The 17,279-nt window shown below is 40.2% G+C and overlaps 1 protein-coding gene across 3 annotated transcripts in view; it reads left to right on the top strand.

Moving 5' to 3' along the window:
* The first annotated feature begins 2,159 nt into the window (after positions 1–2,159).
* Positions 2,160–17,279, top strand: part of LOC135528570 (forkhead box protein J3-like) — an 88,993-nt gene continuing 73,873 nt past the window's right edge. For all 3 annotated transcript variants that reach the window (XM_064957745.1, XM_064957743.1, XM_064957744.1), the window contains exon 1: positions 2,160–2,411. The gene's annotated coding sequence lies outside the window, so the exon portion shown is untranslated. The remainder of the gene's footprint in view (positions 2,412–17,279) is intronic.

Genomic DNA, 17,279 nt, shown 5'->3' with positions numbered 1-17,279 from the left:
CCTTGCTTGCACATGCCTTGTTCAGTTCTGCCCACACACACATTTTCTATAGGTTTGAGGTCAGGGTTTGTGATGGCCACTCCAATACCTTGACTTTGTTGTCCTTAAGCCATTTTGCCACAACTTTGGAAGTATGCTTGGGGTCATTGTCAATTTGGAAGACCCATTTGTGACCAAGCTTTAACTTCCTGACTAATGTCTTGAGATGTTGCTTCAATATATCCACATAATTTTCCAGCCTCATGATGCCATCTATTATGTGAAGTGCAACAGTCCCTCCTGCAGCAAAGCACCCTCACAACATGATGCTGCCACCCCCGTGCTTCACAGTTGGGATGGTGTTCTTCGGCTTGCAAGCCTCCCTGAGGTCTTGGCTGATTTCTTTTGATTTTCCCATGATGTCAAGTAAAGAGGCACTGGGTTTGAAGGTAGGCCTTGAAATACATCCACAGGTACACCTCCAATTGACTCAAATGATGTCAATCAGAAGCTTCTAAAGCCATGACGTAATTTTCTAGAATTTTCCAAGCTGTTTAAAGGCACAGTCAACTTAGTGTATGTAAACTTCTGATCCACTGGAATTGTGATCAATTATAAGTGAAATAATCTGTCTGTAAACAGTTTTTGGAAAAATGACTTGTGTCATGCACAAAGTAGATGTCCTACCGACTTGCCAAAACTATAGTTTGTGAACAATACATTTGTGGAGTGATTGAAAAACAAGTTTTAATGACTCCAACCTAAGTGTATGTAAACTTCCGACTTCAACTGTATGTCTGCACGTATCTGTTGGTTTCCAGAGTAGGCCCAACGTGGTTTACGGGGACTTGAGGTTTGGTCTCTAAGGGGGCCACAGAGAATGAAACAGGGACAGAGGAGGCATCAGAGCCAGGAGGATGGAGGAGGAGAGAACATTTTTAGTTGTACAGGTTTCCTGTAATTCTACCAATTTTGCCATAGGGTGGAGGGAAATGTTTTAGTTTTACATCTAATTTTCTGTAATTCTACACATGCTGCCATGACTTATGCCATGTTAATTATATCTGAGTGAGAGTGACTTACAAAATCAATGGGTGCCCCCTGGAGGTCAGGGCCCCTGTGTATTCTCGAATACCAGACCTTAGGCAACCGGAGCATTTGAAAAAAGTAAGAAGCAATGCAGATGTCTAGAGAGAATAGCCCTTGGGCACGTGACCTGTAAGCAAGGTTGGTATTCTGCCATGATTACTACAAGTTTAGATAGCTGGCTAAACTCATTTACCAATCGAAAAATTGTTAGCTGACATGGCTAATTGAGTGACTCTCAGTGACTGACATAAGAAGAGAAGAACTCCTTATGCCTGGGGCCGGCCCTGAGCCAGGTTCTTTACCAAAGGGAGAGCAGGACAACAAGAGAAACCAACAGAGGGGAGGGACTGTGTTGGACAAACCTAGCACACAAGTTGTTCACACCAACCAGCATCAGTTTCCTGAACTATAAGGACTATAAACTATAACCCAGCAGCTCCACAGCAAATGTACTGTATGTCTGTCTGATTATGTCTTGTGATATCCTGTGATATGTTGAAGTGATGTGTGTGCCAGATTCCCTATGGGACAACATTTTTCTTGCTTCCTTTCTTCCTTTCATCCTTCCTTTCCTTCATACATTCATTGTACCACAGACTACTGGGACACACTACAGAAATAGGCTTTTCTAACTGGCTTTTGTTAACACAAACCGAAGAAGTGCCTCAAAAGGAATCTACATTTTATTTGTATTTTTTATGGATCTCCATTAGCTGCTGTAATCATGACTAGTTTGATGCATGCATTTATATATTACTTGTTTGTTATGATGCTATGTTTATGTATTTATGTTGTGATGGTCTGTTTTCACCTGCCCAGTGACTATGGATGTGAATTAGCTTCCTAGTTACGTTAAAATAAATAAATAAACACATGAATAATGATTAACATATTATGATGATTATGGTTATTATTATTATTGTCACGTTATTGTTGTTGTCGACAGTGAATTCACTATGAAAAGTTAATTAAGTATTGAATATGGGAACTAGTTATGTGATGTTGTCTGACCGTGGTGCATGGATTTGCCTTCAACGTGCTCCGTCTGGCATTGGAAGTAGTTCCGGTGGTTTTTGCAAGAGAACGGAGTCGGAGCGGGGAAACCCGGCGGGATTCTGTTGTTGGAGAAGCAAATGCGAATAGCTGGGTGAGGAAGTCTTCAAATCAAGGGACGCAACTGACCACAGAACCGGTCAATATGACACGAGTATCGCATGGGGCGTGCAACTTCAGTGACAGCCCGAGAAGGTGAAGTAGCTCCGTCCTCGGAGGAAATGTTCAAGTGCAGCACTGGAACAGCTGAACCTCTGAAATTTGAACCGGTTAAATAACCATCCACCGGGGTAAGTAAAGCGAATTTGGGAATGTCGTAACGTTAGGCCTAATATCTCACATAGGCAAAGAAATGTACTTGAGCTCCGGGGTTGCGCTGTGGACAGGCCCTGACAGGTTCTCTCTCCCTGTCATCATACTATGCAGATAGACAGCCCATGTTATTTCAGGATATTAAGTTCAAGTTTCAAGCAATATCTTATACCTTTTTTTCAGGGTGATCCTCGGTCGTGCGGCTCAGATTGATTCTGCTGTTTAATTGCCTTGCAAGTAGTAAAATTACTTTTACATTGAATTTCGATTGGTCGAAATTGAAACGGATGCTCAAACATTGACATGTAACGTTATGCAACCATACATGTGCTATAAGTTCTACTTTTTAGACCCGCTGGAACTTTTGAAGCGATGACAGTTGTGAAATGTCAAAGTAGGCTACTGGGGCTGCCTCTCAGTAACTAGTAAATTACAGAACAAAAATCTAGTGCAATTTTAGTGTGGTGAGTAGCATTATTGTATTACGCTGTTGTCACTTCCCACCTATGTGTCAGTTAAATGGATGTGATGTTGTGTTTGCAACAATATTGTTGCACGCTAAAATTCAGTAAATAGTTACAATATTTATATTTCGAAATGGTCCGTTGCAACGTTTCCACTGATTTTATCTTGTCGGAGAAAAGTAATTTTCTTGCTACAATTTAGCCGTGTACGAACTAATATATTATTTAGTCATTTTATTGAAAGCGTTCAAACTAAGTGCCTGTCAAAAGGAAGGTACCGGAAATACAAGATTGATGGCTATATTCACTGGCAGCCTACTCATGTCCATGACAAATACCATCTGTAGCCTACAGTATATTGGCATGTTTTTGTTTGAATAATGACTATTGGCATACTCCGTCCATGGCTTTTATGTATGCCTCTAAATACAGACAGAACCTACTACCTTAAGATTTTTGTTGCATTATGTTATAACTTCAGACGTGCATTTGTTCTTTTGGCCTTGTATCTTTAATCCATTTTTGGTGTTAATGCCTGTTTCAAGTCTCATAAAATCAGGTTTGCCATAGAGTTGGGAATGACTCCTTTCACAACACTGCAGTTTAGGTGTACTGGAAAAACTGAATGTTTAATCTTACCAGACCATTAAGTGAGAGGGTAAAAGAGAAGTGTTTGTTTTTATAAAGAGAGAACACTGGTTCCTGATTTGGATACGCCCCTTACTCATATCAAGATCAGAGTTGTCTGAACAGATTTTTCTCCACATTTTGTGTTGAGTTTTACGTGCAGTCTTAAATGGTGTTGATTGAAGGTAATTTGGCATTTTAATTGTAGAACAGCTGCCACACACTCTCGGCTAATTGCCATGAAGACATTCTCAATAGATCTCTCATAGACCATTAAGTGCCTCATTAAGATATATTATGCAGATTCCCATTAAACGTGATAAAAAGGAACCCTCCAAATGTTTTCTGATTTGTATTTTAATCTCTGAGGTCAATATAATTACGGTCATTGTCAGCAAATGCATCGCTAATAAATTAGGAATTCAGCATCAACTCAGGAATTGAAATTGGAGGTTCCTTTTGGTTGCTAGGTGTTGGGGGGAGGGAGTGTTTCTTCTCCTTGTACCTATGAACACAACATAGCACAGACAATACCTATGACCACACACAATAATTCACTCCCCCTCCCCTTATGTATTGATGCTTTAATCTACAGTGGCAATAAAAAGTATGTGAACCCTTTGGAATTACCTGGATTTCTGCATAAATTGGTCATAAAATTTGATCTAATCTTCATCCAAGTCACAACAATAGACAGTGTTTAAACTAATAACACACATTATTGTATTTTTCTTGTCTATATTGAATATACCATTTAAACATTCAGTGTAGGTTGGAAAAAGTATGAACCCCTAGGCTAATGACTTCTTGAAAAGATAATTGGAGTCAGGAGTCAGCTAACCTGGAGTCCAATCAATGAGATTAGATTGGAGACGTGGGTTAGAGCTGCCTTGCCCTATAAAAGCAATCACAAAATTTGAGTTTGCTATTCACAAGAAGCATTGTCTGATGTGAACTGTGCCTCGAACAAAATAGATCTCAGGAGATCGAAGATTAAGAATGGTTGACTTGCATAAAGCTAGAAAGGGTTACAAAAGTATCTCTTAAAGGCCTTGATGTTCTTCAGTCCACGGTAAGGCAAATTGTCTAGAAATGGAGAACGTTCAGCACTGTTGCTACTCTTCCTTGGAGTGGCCATACTGCATGAGCACAGTACAGAATGCTCAATGAATTTAAGAAGAATCCTAGAGTGTCAGCTAAAGACTTACAGAAATCTCTGGAACTTGCTAACATCTCTGTTGATGAGTCTACGATACGTGAAACACTAATAAACAAGAATGGTGTTCATGGGAGGGCCCACGGAAGAATCCACTGCTGTCCAAAGAAAACATTGCCGCACGTCTCAAGTTTGCAAAAGTGCACCGGGATGTTCCACAACGCTACCGTCAAAATATCCTGTGGACAGATTAAACTACAGTTGAGTTGTTTGGAAGGAGAACACAACACTGCGTGGAGAAAAAATGGCACAGCACACCAACATCAAAACCTCCTCCCATCTGTAAAGTATGGTGAAGGGAGCATCATGGTTTGAGGCTGCTTTGCTGCCTCAGGGCCTGGACATCTTGCTATCATAGATGGAAAAATAATTTACCAAGTTTATCAAGACATTTTGCAGGGGAATGTAAGGCTATCTGTAAAGAGGAATTGTCCAAAATAACTCCTGACTGTTGTGCAGGTCTGATCCGCAACTACGGAAATCATTTGGTTGAGGTTATTGCTGCCAAAGGAGGGTCAACCAGTTATTAAATCCAAGGGTTCACAATTTTTCCCACCCTACACTGTGAATGTTTAAATGGTGTGTTCAAAAAAGACATGAACACCTATACTTGTTTGTGTGTTTAAGCAGACTGTGTTTGTCTATTGTTGTGACCTAGATGGTCAGATCAAATTATGACATATTTATACAGAAATCCAGGTATTTCCAAAGGGTTCACATACTTTTTCTTGCCACTCTCTGTGAACATTTCCCATAAAATGTAACTACAAACTGCAAAGGTTTCAAAGTTGTATGCTGTTGTATGTATGCTTTACTGTAGAATGTATAGTGATTACTTTCAAAGTTGCGTCATACTGCAGCACAGTTTGGTCTACCACAGAATTCTATGGCATGCTATTTAAGTGTCAGCTAGGGCTGGGTGATATGATGAGAGAAACTCAGCAAAAAAATGTCCTTTTACTGTCAACTGCGTTTATTTTCAGCAAACTTAACATGTGTAAATATTTGTATGAACATAAGATTCAACAATGGAGTAAGTTCCATAGACATGTGACTAACAAATGGACTAATGTGTCCCTGAACAAAATGGGGGGGTCAAAATCAAAAGTAACAGTCAGTATCTGGTGTGGCCACCAGCTGCATTAAGTACTGCTTTGCATCTCCTTGTCATGGACTGCACCAGATTTGCCAGTTCTTGCTGTGAGATGTTACCCCACTCTTCCACCAAGGCACCTGTAAGTTCCCAGACATTTCTGAGGGGAATGGCCCTAGCCCTCACCCTCTGATCCAACAGGTCCCAGACGTGCTCAACGGGATTGAGATCCGGGCTCTTCGCTGGCCATGGCAAAACACTGACATCCCTGTCTTGCATGCAATCACGCACAGTATGGGTGGTGGCATTGTCATGCTGGAAGGTCATGTCAGGATGAGCCTGCAGGAAGGGTACCACATGATAGAGGAGGATGTCTTCCCTGTAACGCACAGCTTTGAGATTGCCTGCAATGACAACAAGCTCAGTCCGATGAGGCTGTGACACACCGCCCCAGACCATGACGGACCCTCCACCCCAAAATTGATCCCGCTCCAGAGTACAGGCCTTGTTGTAAAGCTCATTCCTTCACGGTAAACACATATCCGACCATCACCCCTGGTGAGACACAACCGCGACCCATCAGTGAAGAGCACTTTTTTCCAGTCCTGTCTGGTCCAGGGACGGTTGGTTTGTGCCCATAGGCGACGTTGTTGCTGGTGATGTCTGGTGAGGACCTGCCTACAAGCCCTCAGTCCAGTCTCTCAGCCTATTGTGGATTGAGCACTGATGGAGGGATTGTGCGTTCCTGGTGTAACTCGGGCAGTTGTTGTTGCCATCCTGTACCTGTCCCACAGGTGTGTTGTTCGGATGTACCAATCCTGTGCAGGTGTTGTTAAACGTGGTCTGCCACTGTGAGGACGATCAGCTGTCCTTCCTGTCTCCCCCCTAGTGCTGTCTTAGACTTCTCACTGTATGGACATTACAATTTATTTCCCTGGCCACATCTGCAGTCCTCATGCCTCTTTGCAGCATGCCTAAGGCACATTCACGCAGATGAGCAGGGACCCTGGGCATCTTTCTTTTGGTATTTCTCAGAGTCAGTAGAAAGGCTTCTTTAGTGTCCTAAGTTTTCACAACTGTGACCTACATTGCCTACCGTCTGTAAGCTGTTAATGTGTTAACGACCGTTCCACAGATGCATGTTCATTACTTGTTTATGGTTAATTGAACAAGCATGGGAAACAGTGTTTAAACCCTTTACAATGAAGATCTGTGAAGTGATTTGGATTTTTATGAAAAATATCTTTGAAAGACAGGGTCCTGAGAAAGGGATGTTTTCTTTTTTGCTGTATGTATGTATGTATGTATGTATGTATGGTAATGTCGGAAGGTTAGGTGGTAGGGTATTTATGGTAATGTCGGAAGGTTAGGTGGTAGGGTATTTATGGTAACGTCGGAAGTTTACATTAGGTTAGGTTGGAGTCATTAACTCATCTTTTCAACTACTCCTCAAATTTCTTGTTAACAAACTATGGTTTTGGCAAGTCGGCTAGGACATCTACTTTGCATGACAAGTATTTTTTTCCAACAATTGTTTACAGACCGATTTTATTTCACAGTATCACAATTCCAGTGAGTCAGAAGTTACGCAATTTATGTCACTGCTGTCAATAAAAAAAAAAAATTTTTATTTATCACAATTTTATTTAACCAATTTTGGTCTTTAATGCAGGGCTGACAGACAAGTTCCTTACTTCTGTTTTTTGGAGCGAGAGAAACCAAAAGCCCACCATGGCTATTTTTCAAAAATCATCAGTCCACATGTCAAGTAAAATTCCCCCACTGTATTAACCCAAGTTCTCTCAACTCCAGGACCACGAACAGTTTTATTTTAATATTGTTATAATATATTTTTTTGCCTGATGCTGGACTCTAGTGCCGGAGAAGAGAGACTCTCAGACTGAAAACGCCTCCATTAATTGCCACATTTTAGACTACCGATAGATCAGCGTTTTAACTCCACTTTGTGGCATTCTGTCATTGCACCACACTATCACAATCTACCGCTTACGGTCGTGGCATAATCTCATAACTTTTAAAGGAAGAACCACTAACTACATTATACGTGGTTAAATACAATTTAAATGTTTGGGTTAAGCAACATTAAATATGAAAAAGACAAAGGGATAGTTGAGGATTTTGACACTGTCTACTTCCTGAGAGTCAGATTAACTCGTTCATACAATTTTCATGACCCACTGCTAAATAGCCTTAGCCCAATGATTGGAAGTCTACAGGAGCAGTTAGACTTCCAGTCATTGCGCTAATGCTAGTTAGCAATTTCGCTGACGCTTGTTAGCAACTTCCTTCAAACTGCACACAGATACATAAAGTTGTGAATACCAGTTTTATCTGACTACGAAGAAGTAGATAAAAGGCCTCATTGCCAAAATCCCAAACTATCCCTTTAAAAAAAACTGTAGGCCCAAGTTCCAGTTTAGTGATTACAAATCCATGCCATATTTAAGTGATGAATCCTGAGAAGCTGGTGTTGGATATATTGGCACTGGTGTTGTTAGGCCTGAGACTAAGTCGTGGGCTGGCAAACCATGCCAATATATCATCAACACCGGCTTCGAAGGCATTATCACTTTTATACAATGAGTTGCCAACATATTGACATATTTTCATGAAACTTTGTATTTTGATTTCATTCATACTTTCATCCTTCCACAAGATATAGTCAGGACACAAATCTAAGGTTGCTACCCACACCGGCTGGTTGTTTGTTCTATCGGTTCGGTTAAGACATTTATTTGGATACATCCATAACAATGAGCTAATCTGCGATTTTTGCCTGTCATAAAAGAATGTGCTCTCTTGTCAGGACACTGTTGTTCAGAAGATCTAGCCAACAACACAGCTAATACAATAACTTCAAACTGAAGATGGAAAGACTAGCTGCATTTTGTTTAGTTTGACCTGTTTTTTGACCTGGCTAATAAGACTGGATTGCGCAGTGAGATGGAACAGAGTAAAGGCATTTCAACAACATAGCTTTAGCCGGTGGTAACTTGTGGAATAGACACCAGCTGGAATGCAGTTTTAACCAATCAGCATCCAGGATTAGACTCATCCATTGTATAACATAACATCATTTGATATCCTCTTTGGTCAAAGAGTAATGCTGTAATATTACTGACTATTATTTTCATAGGAGTGTAGATGTCTGTAAATTGTGCATTTTAAATTACAGCTCCAAATCAGATGATGTGCTCTGAAATGTGGAATCGTCTCTCCAGTGACATTCATCCAAGGGAATATTCCCACCTTTGCATACCAATTTGATCATTTGGAAATCCAGTCCTTTGCCTTGAAAGCATTATTAATGACCCCTTGTTAGTGATTATTCAAATGATCTGCCATTAGGTGGAGTCATGTGCATTTAAGTCTCCATTCTGCTTGGGCTATTCCCAACTTGTAACTAACTTTTTTATATTGGATGTTTTCACAGTAAATTTATACCTACTGTGCTGTATTTTTTCCCAGAATATAGCCTATTTTGTTGGACAGAGACTGTGAAGAGAGACAGGAAAGGGAGGGGAGATGGTGTGCTAGAAGGGCATAGGCTGGATTTGAACCCACACCAGCACTGGCATATATGTGTGTTTCGAAGGCCGTGGCAGTAACCGTTACACCACCCCAGGCCACTAGTGTGCTGCACCTTTTCAATGCATTCTACCTCTTGTGCATCACGATGGAGAGGAATTTATATTACTGTCAGCGTGTACCTTGTGTTATTGCTCTGTGGGCGCTGCATTTGAGACCAGGTACTTCTAGATGAATCTGAACATCCATTCTGTGAACCTGGGCTATGTACTCTGATTGTGGTCTGGGCCCTCAAACTGTTGCACATCACCCGAATTGATGAGATTTTCAACCGTTAGAAAGACCTTTCTGATTTCCATTGAATAGTGTGTTCTGTCATTTCAAAGCTAGGGAAAGACATCAGTGTGGGACTCATTACATTGAAAGGGTAGGACTCATGAGTTTTTACTCGCCAATGTAAAACAGTGTGGTCAAATACTTAGTAGCGTAGTTGTAGTCACGATCTGGTTACATGAACTATAAGTACACAGTTCCGTTTTTGGGTTATTACATAGTTATTAACTTATTTCCGGATATCTTCTAAACTACCCACTATGCATAATTTGTCAACGTCATATGGAGGACATACTCTGTGCCACCAAGTTCATATGCTAGCACAATAGCTGGTTAAAGTTAGCCATTAGCCATGCTAGCATGTAATTACATTCCAGATCCAAGTGTTGGTGAGTTACAATCCACCAATCACGAGGAAGTGTGATGTAAACAAAGAGCAGGCTCTAGTGCTTTCTTGCCGTGGGTTAAAAATTAAATCGAAAATCATACCTGCTTGCTAATTGTGTAGTATTGCTTTGGTTCTTATTTTTGTTTTGTTAACATTTCGGCATGTTCTCTGTGAAGTAGTTGTTGTCGTGTCTTTGGCTATGCCGGATTAAGTGATATGACATGCTATTCTATAAAATAATTTCTCCGTAATTAATATCACCTGATTGAGCTAATCATGTAAATGTCATTAACTAGAGTCGGGCACCACAAAATAATATTTAGAGCTGTTTTCTTCAGAATAAACTCTGAAAGACCTAGTAATATTTTACATCAATAGCAGTCAATATCAATCGTCGCCTCAATTCAGTCTCATCTGAAAGTTGTAAATTATTTTATCTGCACGAACCCTGGCTAAGAAGTTGAATCAGCAATACAAAATTGGGTTTATTTATTTACTAAATACCTAGCTAATCACACACAATTACACACACACAATTAATCATAACTTGATTACAAATTACGTCATAAAGGAAAACGTACCTAGCTGGTGGAACAGATATGACAGCTTTGTTACACAAAGGAAAAGGGCTGGGTTGAGTGAAAGAGCGGGAAAACTGAGGAACGAAGTGTGAAGCTGTGCTATCATAAATACAGTATCTGATGCATTCTAAATTATCTCCCATTTGGAAAAGGAAAATGCAATAAATATTTACTCTGAGCTGCGCTTCAGTAGGTTGGTGGTAGATGGAAGACTGTGTTGCCAAACCGAGTCCTCTGTCCTTTTGAAGAATGTCTCTGGTGGTCAATTGGATAGGTTGTAGTAATGTCGCTGTGTGATAGACGGGATACTCTGTCTGTTCCTTCCTAACCCTTGTTTGCAGCAGCTGTTGCTAACTCAACGGCTAGGAGGTATCACTTCTGTAGTGAATAAGAGTTCAAAGTCCATACCATTCGCAACCAAAGCTCACGCTGATGTTGGCTTCGTTCTGTAGTTATTCTGACATAGGACCATCGTCCTACCTCCACGGAACAGGAAGTTCTATTGTCGTCAAGGGCTTATATAGGAAGGGAGAGGAGGGAGTGTTTGAAAAGTTTTATAGCCCTTGTCCCTTCACAGGGCAGTGCCTCTGATTGAGCAGCCCTTTCTTATGAAAACCCAAATGTCAAATTTTAGAAGCTAAAATCACATTTCATCCCATCACGAATAATTTCATATTCAAACATTTAAATTGAACGACAATTCCATGTGAATCTGATAACTCTGTGTAGACTTTCCACTGTAGAGTTTGTCATCTTATCATTGATGATAATGTCTCAGATGACAACCGAACTGACATCATATTCATTAAGTTCCATTGGTCAGATTACCAGAATATAGTTCATTTCCCCCCACATTCTGACGTTCCCAGAATCTCTATGTTAACCAAGGGTTTTGCAAATTTAACCTCAGTAGGGTAGAGAGACGAAAAAGGGGGAATAGGTATTTATGGCTGTCATAACCCCCCCCAGGCCAACGTCATGACAGTCTTATACATTTTTTTGCCTTGGCTTGTTGCTAGTGCTCTAGCTGACTGATATCTGGAATCTATCTATTTTGGATTTTGACCTGGTGAAGCGCCCACCTCCCCCTTGCTTTGGTAGCTAACTCAGCTGACACTCTTTTAAAGGTTTTACTATTGATGGGCCCTAACCATCAATCTGTAAGTCTCTGCTCTCTCCTTTGCTTATAATCTGCGGTTGTGTTTCGGTTGTGTTCTAGCTGATCTTCAGTAGTTTGTCTCCAGCTTTCCGAGAGTAACCGAGGAGCTTGGCTGGCTAGGCTAATAGCTAGTTGACTAAATAGCTAACGTTAGCTAGCTGGCTAAGATAACATTCTTTCATAACTGGTGAGGTGGTGTAATGTATTTGGAAAACATTGGTTTACTGATGATAGCAACTGGTTGACTCCAATCAACTTGCAAGGTTTCTAGCCAACTAGCCTGCTAATGTTATCCCTACTGGCTGGCTAACGTTAAAATATGTGCTTGTAAATTGGCTGAAAAATGGAAAATTACATTTTTAAAGAAACCAGTGCAAACAATTTGGTTTAATTTGAAGTTATACATTTGGAGTTTACATTATAGGGAATAGGCTGGCTTGCCGGGTCCTCCAAATTGCATCACACCCTGGAAAACAAATGTTCCAACATGACTTCAGCATTCTTTGAAATTCTGGTCAGTTTTATTGAACTTGGAACAGTTTTTAAGTGAGGTGTAACTTTGCATTGGGACTTTTGATGTGTGTACTAATGCAAATCCCTATGCTACATGTCATTTACGTTTATGCTACCTACATTTTAAGTGTCTCGTATAGAACTGGTTTGGCAGAACTGAACTGACATTTACAAACTTCTTATTGCTGCCAACTATCTGAGTGAGAAGAACACAATGCTCCACTTCTGAACATTGTGTAAAACCTTGGGTTGACACAGTAGTGTATTGTGTTGTACTGGTTGTGTTTTTAATGAGTAACAATTGTCAGCCTATTTGCATGTGAAACAATGTTATTATAAATAACCATCAAAAAGCTGTGATACTTCTAAAACATGTAAATTTCTCCCCATTTTAAAGTGCAACAAAACCAAAGCCGTTCCTTCAAGTGAATGCCTCTAGGTTTTGGGGGTTGTTCCATTATTAATGCTATTCAGAAGCCAAACTTTTAGGTTGGGCGCTTTAATCTATTTTTTGCTGTAAATCGATGCATTTTTAAAGAGGACAACTGAACATGGGTGGATGTGGGAATGCAGTTGATTTCTCAGTGATGCAGTGCTGTATCCTTTACTGTGCTGAGCCCGAGTTCACAAACAGCCTCCTTCCCTCTCCTGGGACCTCTCGTAGGGGGAGTGTGCCCAAATACTGCACTCACATATTTTATTTATGGAAAAATACACCTTTTTAACTTTACTGTTCTCAGGATTTTTTTGGGTTGTTGATGGGTTGCAACCTCTTCTCTCCTGTAAGCTGTTTTTAGGTGTTACTGTGTACCTGTGTAGGCTAGATATTTCATTCTAAGTTCTCGAGGGCCACAGTGTGTTAGCAGTTCATTAGCTATTGGTTGATCTGAAAAGCAGTGCTGGGGTGAATCATTTCAATTTCTCCTGTTGATTTGGGATGTGAATTGATTTCATGAATCATTTTTATTTTATTTTCTCTGAAATTAAAATTAATTTCACTTTCACTTTGCTTTTTGAACAACGTTCAAATTGATGTTTTCAGTTTCAATCGAAATCTTTGCTCATTATGTTTTATTGGTCATGTTTTTTAAATGTAGGCTAATAGTTGCTAATGAATGTAAAACTGCTCTATTGCTCACTATTCTCTCTCTTGAAGGTACTCCCTCTTTCCTCCCGTATGGCAGGTGTGATTTTTAGCGACATTTTGGGGGGGGGGGGTGGTAAAGAATTGCATATTTCAGAATTGATCTAAACTTGTTCACCAATATATGCACAACTTGTTAAATAATGAGCATCAGGATAATAAAGATTTATAGGAAACAATGCAATTACCAAACTCCTGCTAATCTAATCCTCTTTGGGATCACCCTCTTTCTCTGCCATGAGTGTTATAATTCTACTTAGTGTCATGCATAGGCAGTGACTGCAAGACTGGCAATAATTAGTTTATTTTCAAGGAACATAAGTTAAAGCATGGTCTTAAAATGTAAATCCTGGGATTATATTGGTGCCATTGCTGTGTGACGAGGGCTGGGCAATATATATCGAATTAGATAAATTAGAATGAATGTTTTTGCACGGTATTCCAAATGTATGCATCGCAAGAAATCAAGCTTTTTGTTGTTTTTAATTTTTATGAGCGTTTTGTCCCCTTGTTCTCATGTTGCATTTTTGGTCTCGTTTCCTTCACTCCTCTGTGCTGTGTGCAGCTTCCCATTTTACAGCACAATCTGTATATAATGACGAGATGCACATCTCCGCCCTAACAATGGGAGATGTTGTACAAATGGCAGGAAGGCAAGCGATAAGCTTAGGTCCAAAATAAGCCCATAGAAACGCAATGGCCTTATTTTGGACAGATTTTTAGCAGCGTTTTAGCCAAACAATGTTATACTAGCTGTCTAGTCCGTGTTTTATAAATGTGCAATAAGCATAAATACAATTTTATATAAGGAATTGGCATTCTGAGAAGGTAAGCCACGTGATTTCAATATCTGAACAAGTGGACTGGCTAACATGCTTTTCAAACAGTTGGAGACAAGTGTGTGTTCATAACAATTCAACTCTTCAACCTTCGTCGCTAGCTAATAGATCCAAGTTGGCTAAACTTGAAATCACGGCCGGCCTGCTCATTAGGCATTATTAGGAGGCCTGTCATATTGGCTTTTTAGGTGAGCGCTGATGCCACCCTATGATAAGCAGTGCCCACTTTGTCAAAGGCAGGACTCAATATTTATCTTTTCCATTCCCAGCACGTCTCTCTAGGGTGCTGTTGGAGAGACACGGTGCTCCATGTTCCATCCTAAAAATGATTGCATATCGTAGAAAGTGAATGCGGCCTTCTTTGTAGCCTACAGGCTGGAGATGAAATTATGACAAACTTTTTACGTCATGAAGGTTTTTCTGATCAAATAGCCTAACCTAAATGGCAACCATTAAAAAAAAATGTGCTGACATGTTAACAAACATACGCTACCGGTCAAAAGTTTTAGGACACCCACTCATTCAAGTTTTTTTTCTTCTTAAAAACTATTTTCTATGTTGTAGAATAATAGTGAAGACATCAACACTGAAATAATGTGTGGAATCATGTAGTAACCAAAAAAGTGTTAAACAAATCAGAATATATTTGAGATTCTTCAAATAGCCACCCTTTGTCTTGACAGCTTTGCACACTCCATATCGCTCCTTCTTGGTCAAATAGCCATTAAACAGCCTAGAGGTGTGTTGGGTTATTGTACCTGTTGAAGAAACAAATGAGTCCCACTAAGCCCAAACCAGATTGGATGGGGTATCGCTGCAGAGTGCTGTGGTAGCCATGCTGGTTAAATGTGCCTTGAATTTGAAATAAATCACTGACAGTGTCACTAGCAAAGCACCACAACCCCATCACACCCCCTCCTCCATGCTTCACAGTGGGAACCACCCATTTGGAGATCATCCGTTCACCTACTCAGCATCTCACAAAGACACGGCAGTTGGAACCAAAAATCTCACATTTTGGACTCATCAGAACAAAGGACAGATTTCCATCGGTCCAATGTCCATTGCTCGTGTTTCTTGGCCCAAGCCAGTCCCTTCTTATTGGTGTCCTTTAGTAGTGGTTTCTTTGCAGGAATTTGACCTTGAAGGCCTGATTCACACACAGTCTCATCTGAACAGCTGATGTTGAGATGTGTCTGTTCCTTGAACTCTGAAGCATTTATTTGGGCTACAATTTGAGGTGCAGTTAACTCATTAATGTATCCTCTGCAGCAGAGGTAACTCTGGGGCTTCATTTACTGTGGTGGTCCTCATGAGAGCCTGTTTCATCATAGCGCTTTTTGCGACTGCACTTAAAGAAACGTTCAAAGTTCTTGAAATTTCCCAGATTGACAGACCTTCATGTCTTAAAGTGATGGACTGTTTCTCTTTGCTTATTTGAGCTGTTCTTGCCATAATATGGACTTGGTCTTTCACCAAATAGGGCTATCTTCTGTATACCACCCCTACCTTGTCGCAACACAACTGATTGGTTCAAATGCATTAAGAAGGAAAGAAATTCCCCAAATTAACTTTTAAGTTGGCAATTGAAATGCATTCCAGGTGACTACCTCATGAAGCTGGTTGAGAGAATACCAAGAGTGTGCAAAGCTGTCAAGGCAAAAGGTGGCTACTTTGAAGAATCTCAAATATATATATTCATTTGTTTAACACTTCATTTTTTTCTTGATTCTTGCACAGTCTCTGAATATCTTGATCGCTTTTCTAGCCTTTCTGGATTCAAACCTAATTATGACAAGTGTACCATATTACGTATCGGATCGTTAGTGTTTACACTACCGTGTAGTTTTCCAATAAAATTGGTGGATGGTGAAGTAGACATACTTGGTATTCACATCTCAAAAAATATAAATGAACTTACAACAATTCATTTCTGATAGGCTACTCGGCAAGGAAGAAGCCACTGCTCCAAAACCGCCATAAAAAAGCCAGACTACTGTTTGCAACTGCACATGGGGACAAAGATTGTACTTTTTGGAGAAATGTCCTCTGGTCTGATGAAACACAAATAGAACTGTTTGGCCATAATGACCATCATTATGTTTGGAGGAAAAAGGGGATGCTTGCAAGCAGAAGAACACCATCCCAACCTTGAAGCACAGAGGTGGCAGCATCATGTTGTAGGGGTGCTTTGCTGCAGGAGGGACTGGTGTACTTCCCAAAATAGATGGTATCATGAGGATGGATATTTATGTGGATATATTGAAGCAACATCTCAAGAGATCAGTCAGGAAGTTAAAGCTTGGTCTCAGATGGGTCTTCCAATTGGACAGGTACCACAACCATACTTCCAAAGTTGTGACAAAATGGCTTAAGGAAAACAAAGTCGAGGTATTAGTGGCCATCACGAAGCCCTGATCTCAATCCCGTAGAAAATGTGTGGGCAGAACTGAAAAAGCGTGTGCATGCAAGGAGGCGTACAAACCTGCTCTGTCAGGAGGAATAGGCCACAATTCACCCAACTTATCGTGGGAAGCTTGTGGAAGGCTACCTGAGATGTTTGACCCAAGTTAAACAATTTAAAGGCAATGCTACCAAATACTAATTGAGTGTATGTTAACTACTGACCCACTGGGAATGTGATGAAAGAAATAAGCTGAAATAAATCACTACTATTTTTCTGACATTTCACTTTCTTAAAATAAAGTGGTGATCCTAACTGACCTAAAACGGGACTTTTACTGGATTAAATGTCAGGAATTGTGAGAGATGGAGTTTAAAAGTATTTGGCTAAGCTGTATGTAAACCTCCGACTTCAACTGTGGGTCTGAATACTTATTTAATATTTCAATTATTTTTAATTAATTAGCCAAAACTTATTAACCTGTTTTTGCTTTGTCATTGATATTGTGTGTAGATTGATGAAGGGGGAAAAAACAA

The sequence above is a fragment of the Oncorhynchus masou genome, chromosome 33 (genome assembly GCF_036934945.1).
Source record: "Oncorhynchus masou masou isolate Uvic2021 chromosome 33, UVic_Omas_1.1, whole genome shotgun sequence".
NCBI lineage: Eukaryota > Metazoa > Chordata > Actinopteri > Salmoniformes > Salmonidae > Oncorhynchus > Oncorhynchus masou.
Note: the sequence above shows the minus strand (reverse complement) of the source record. Positions and strands in the feature narration are given on the sequence as shown.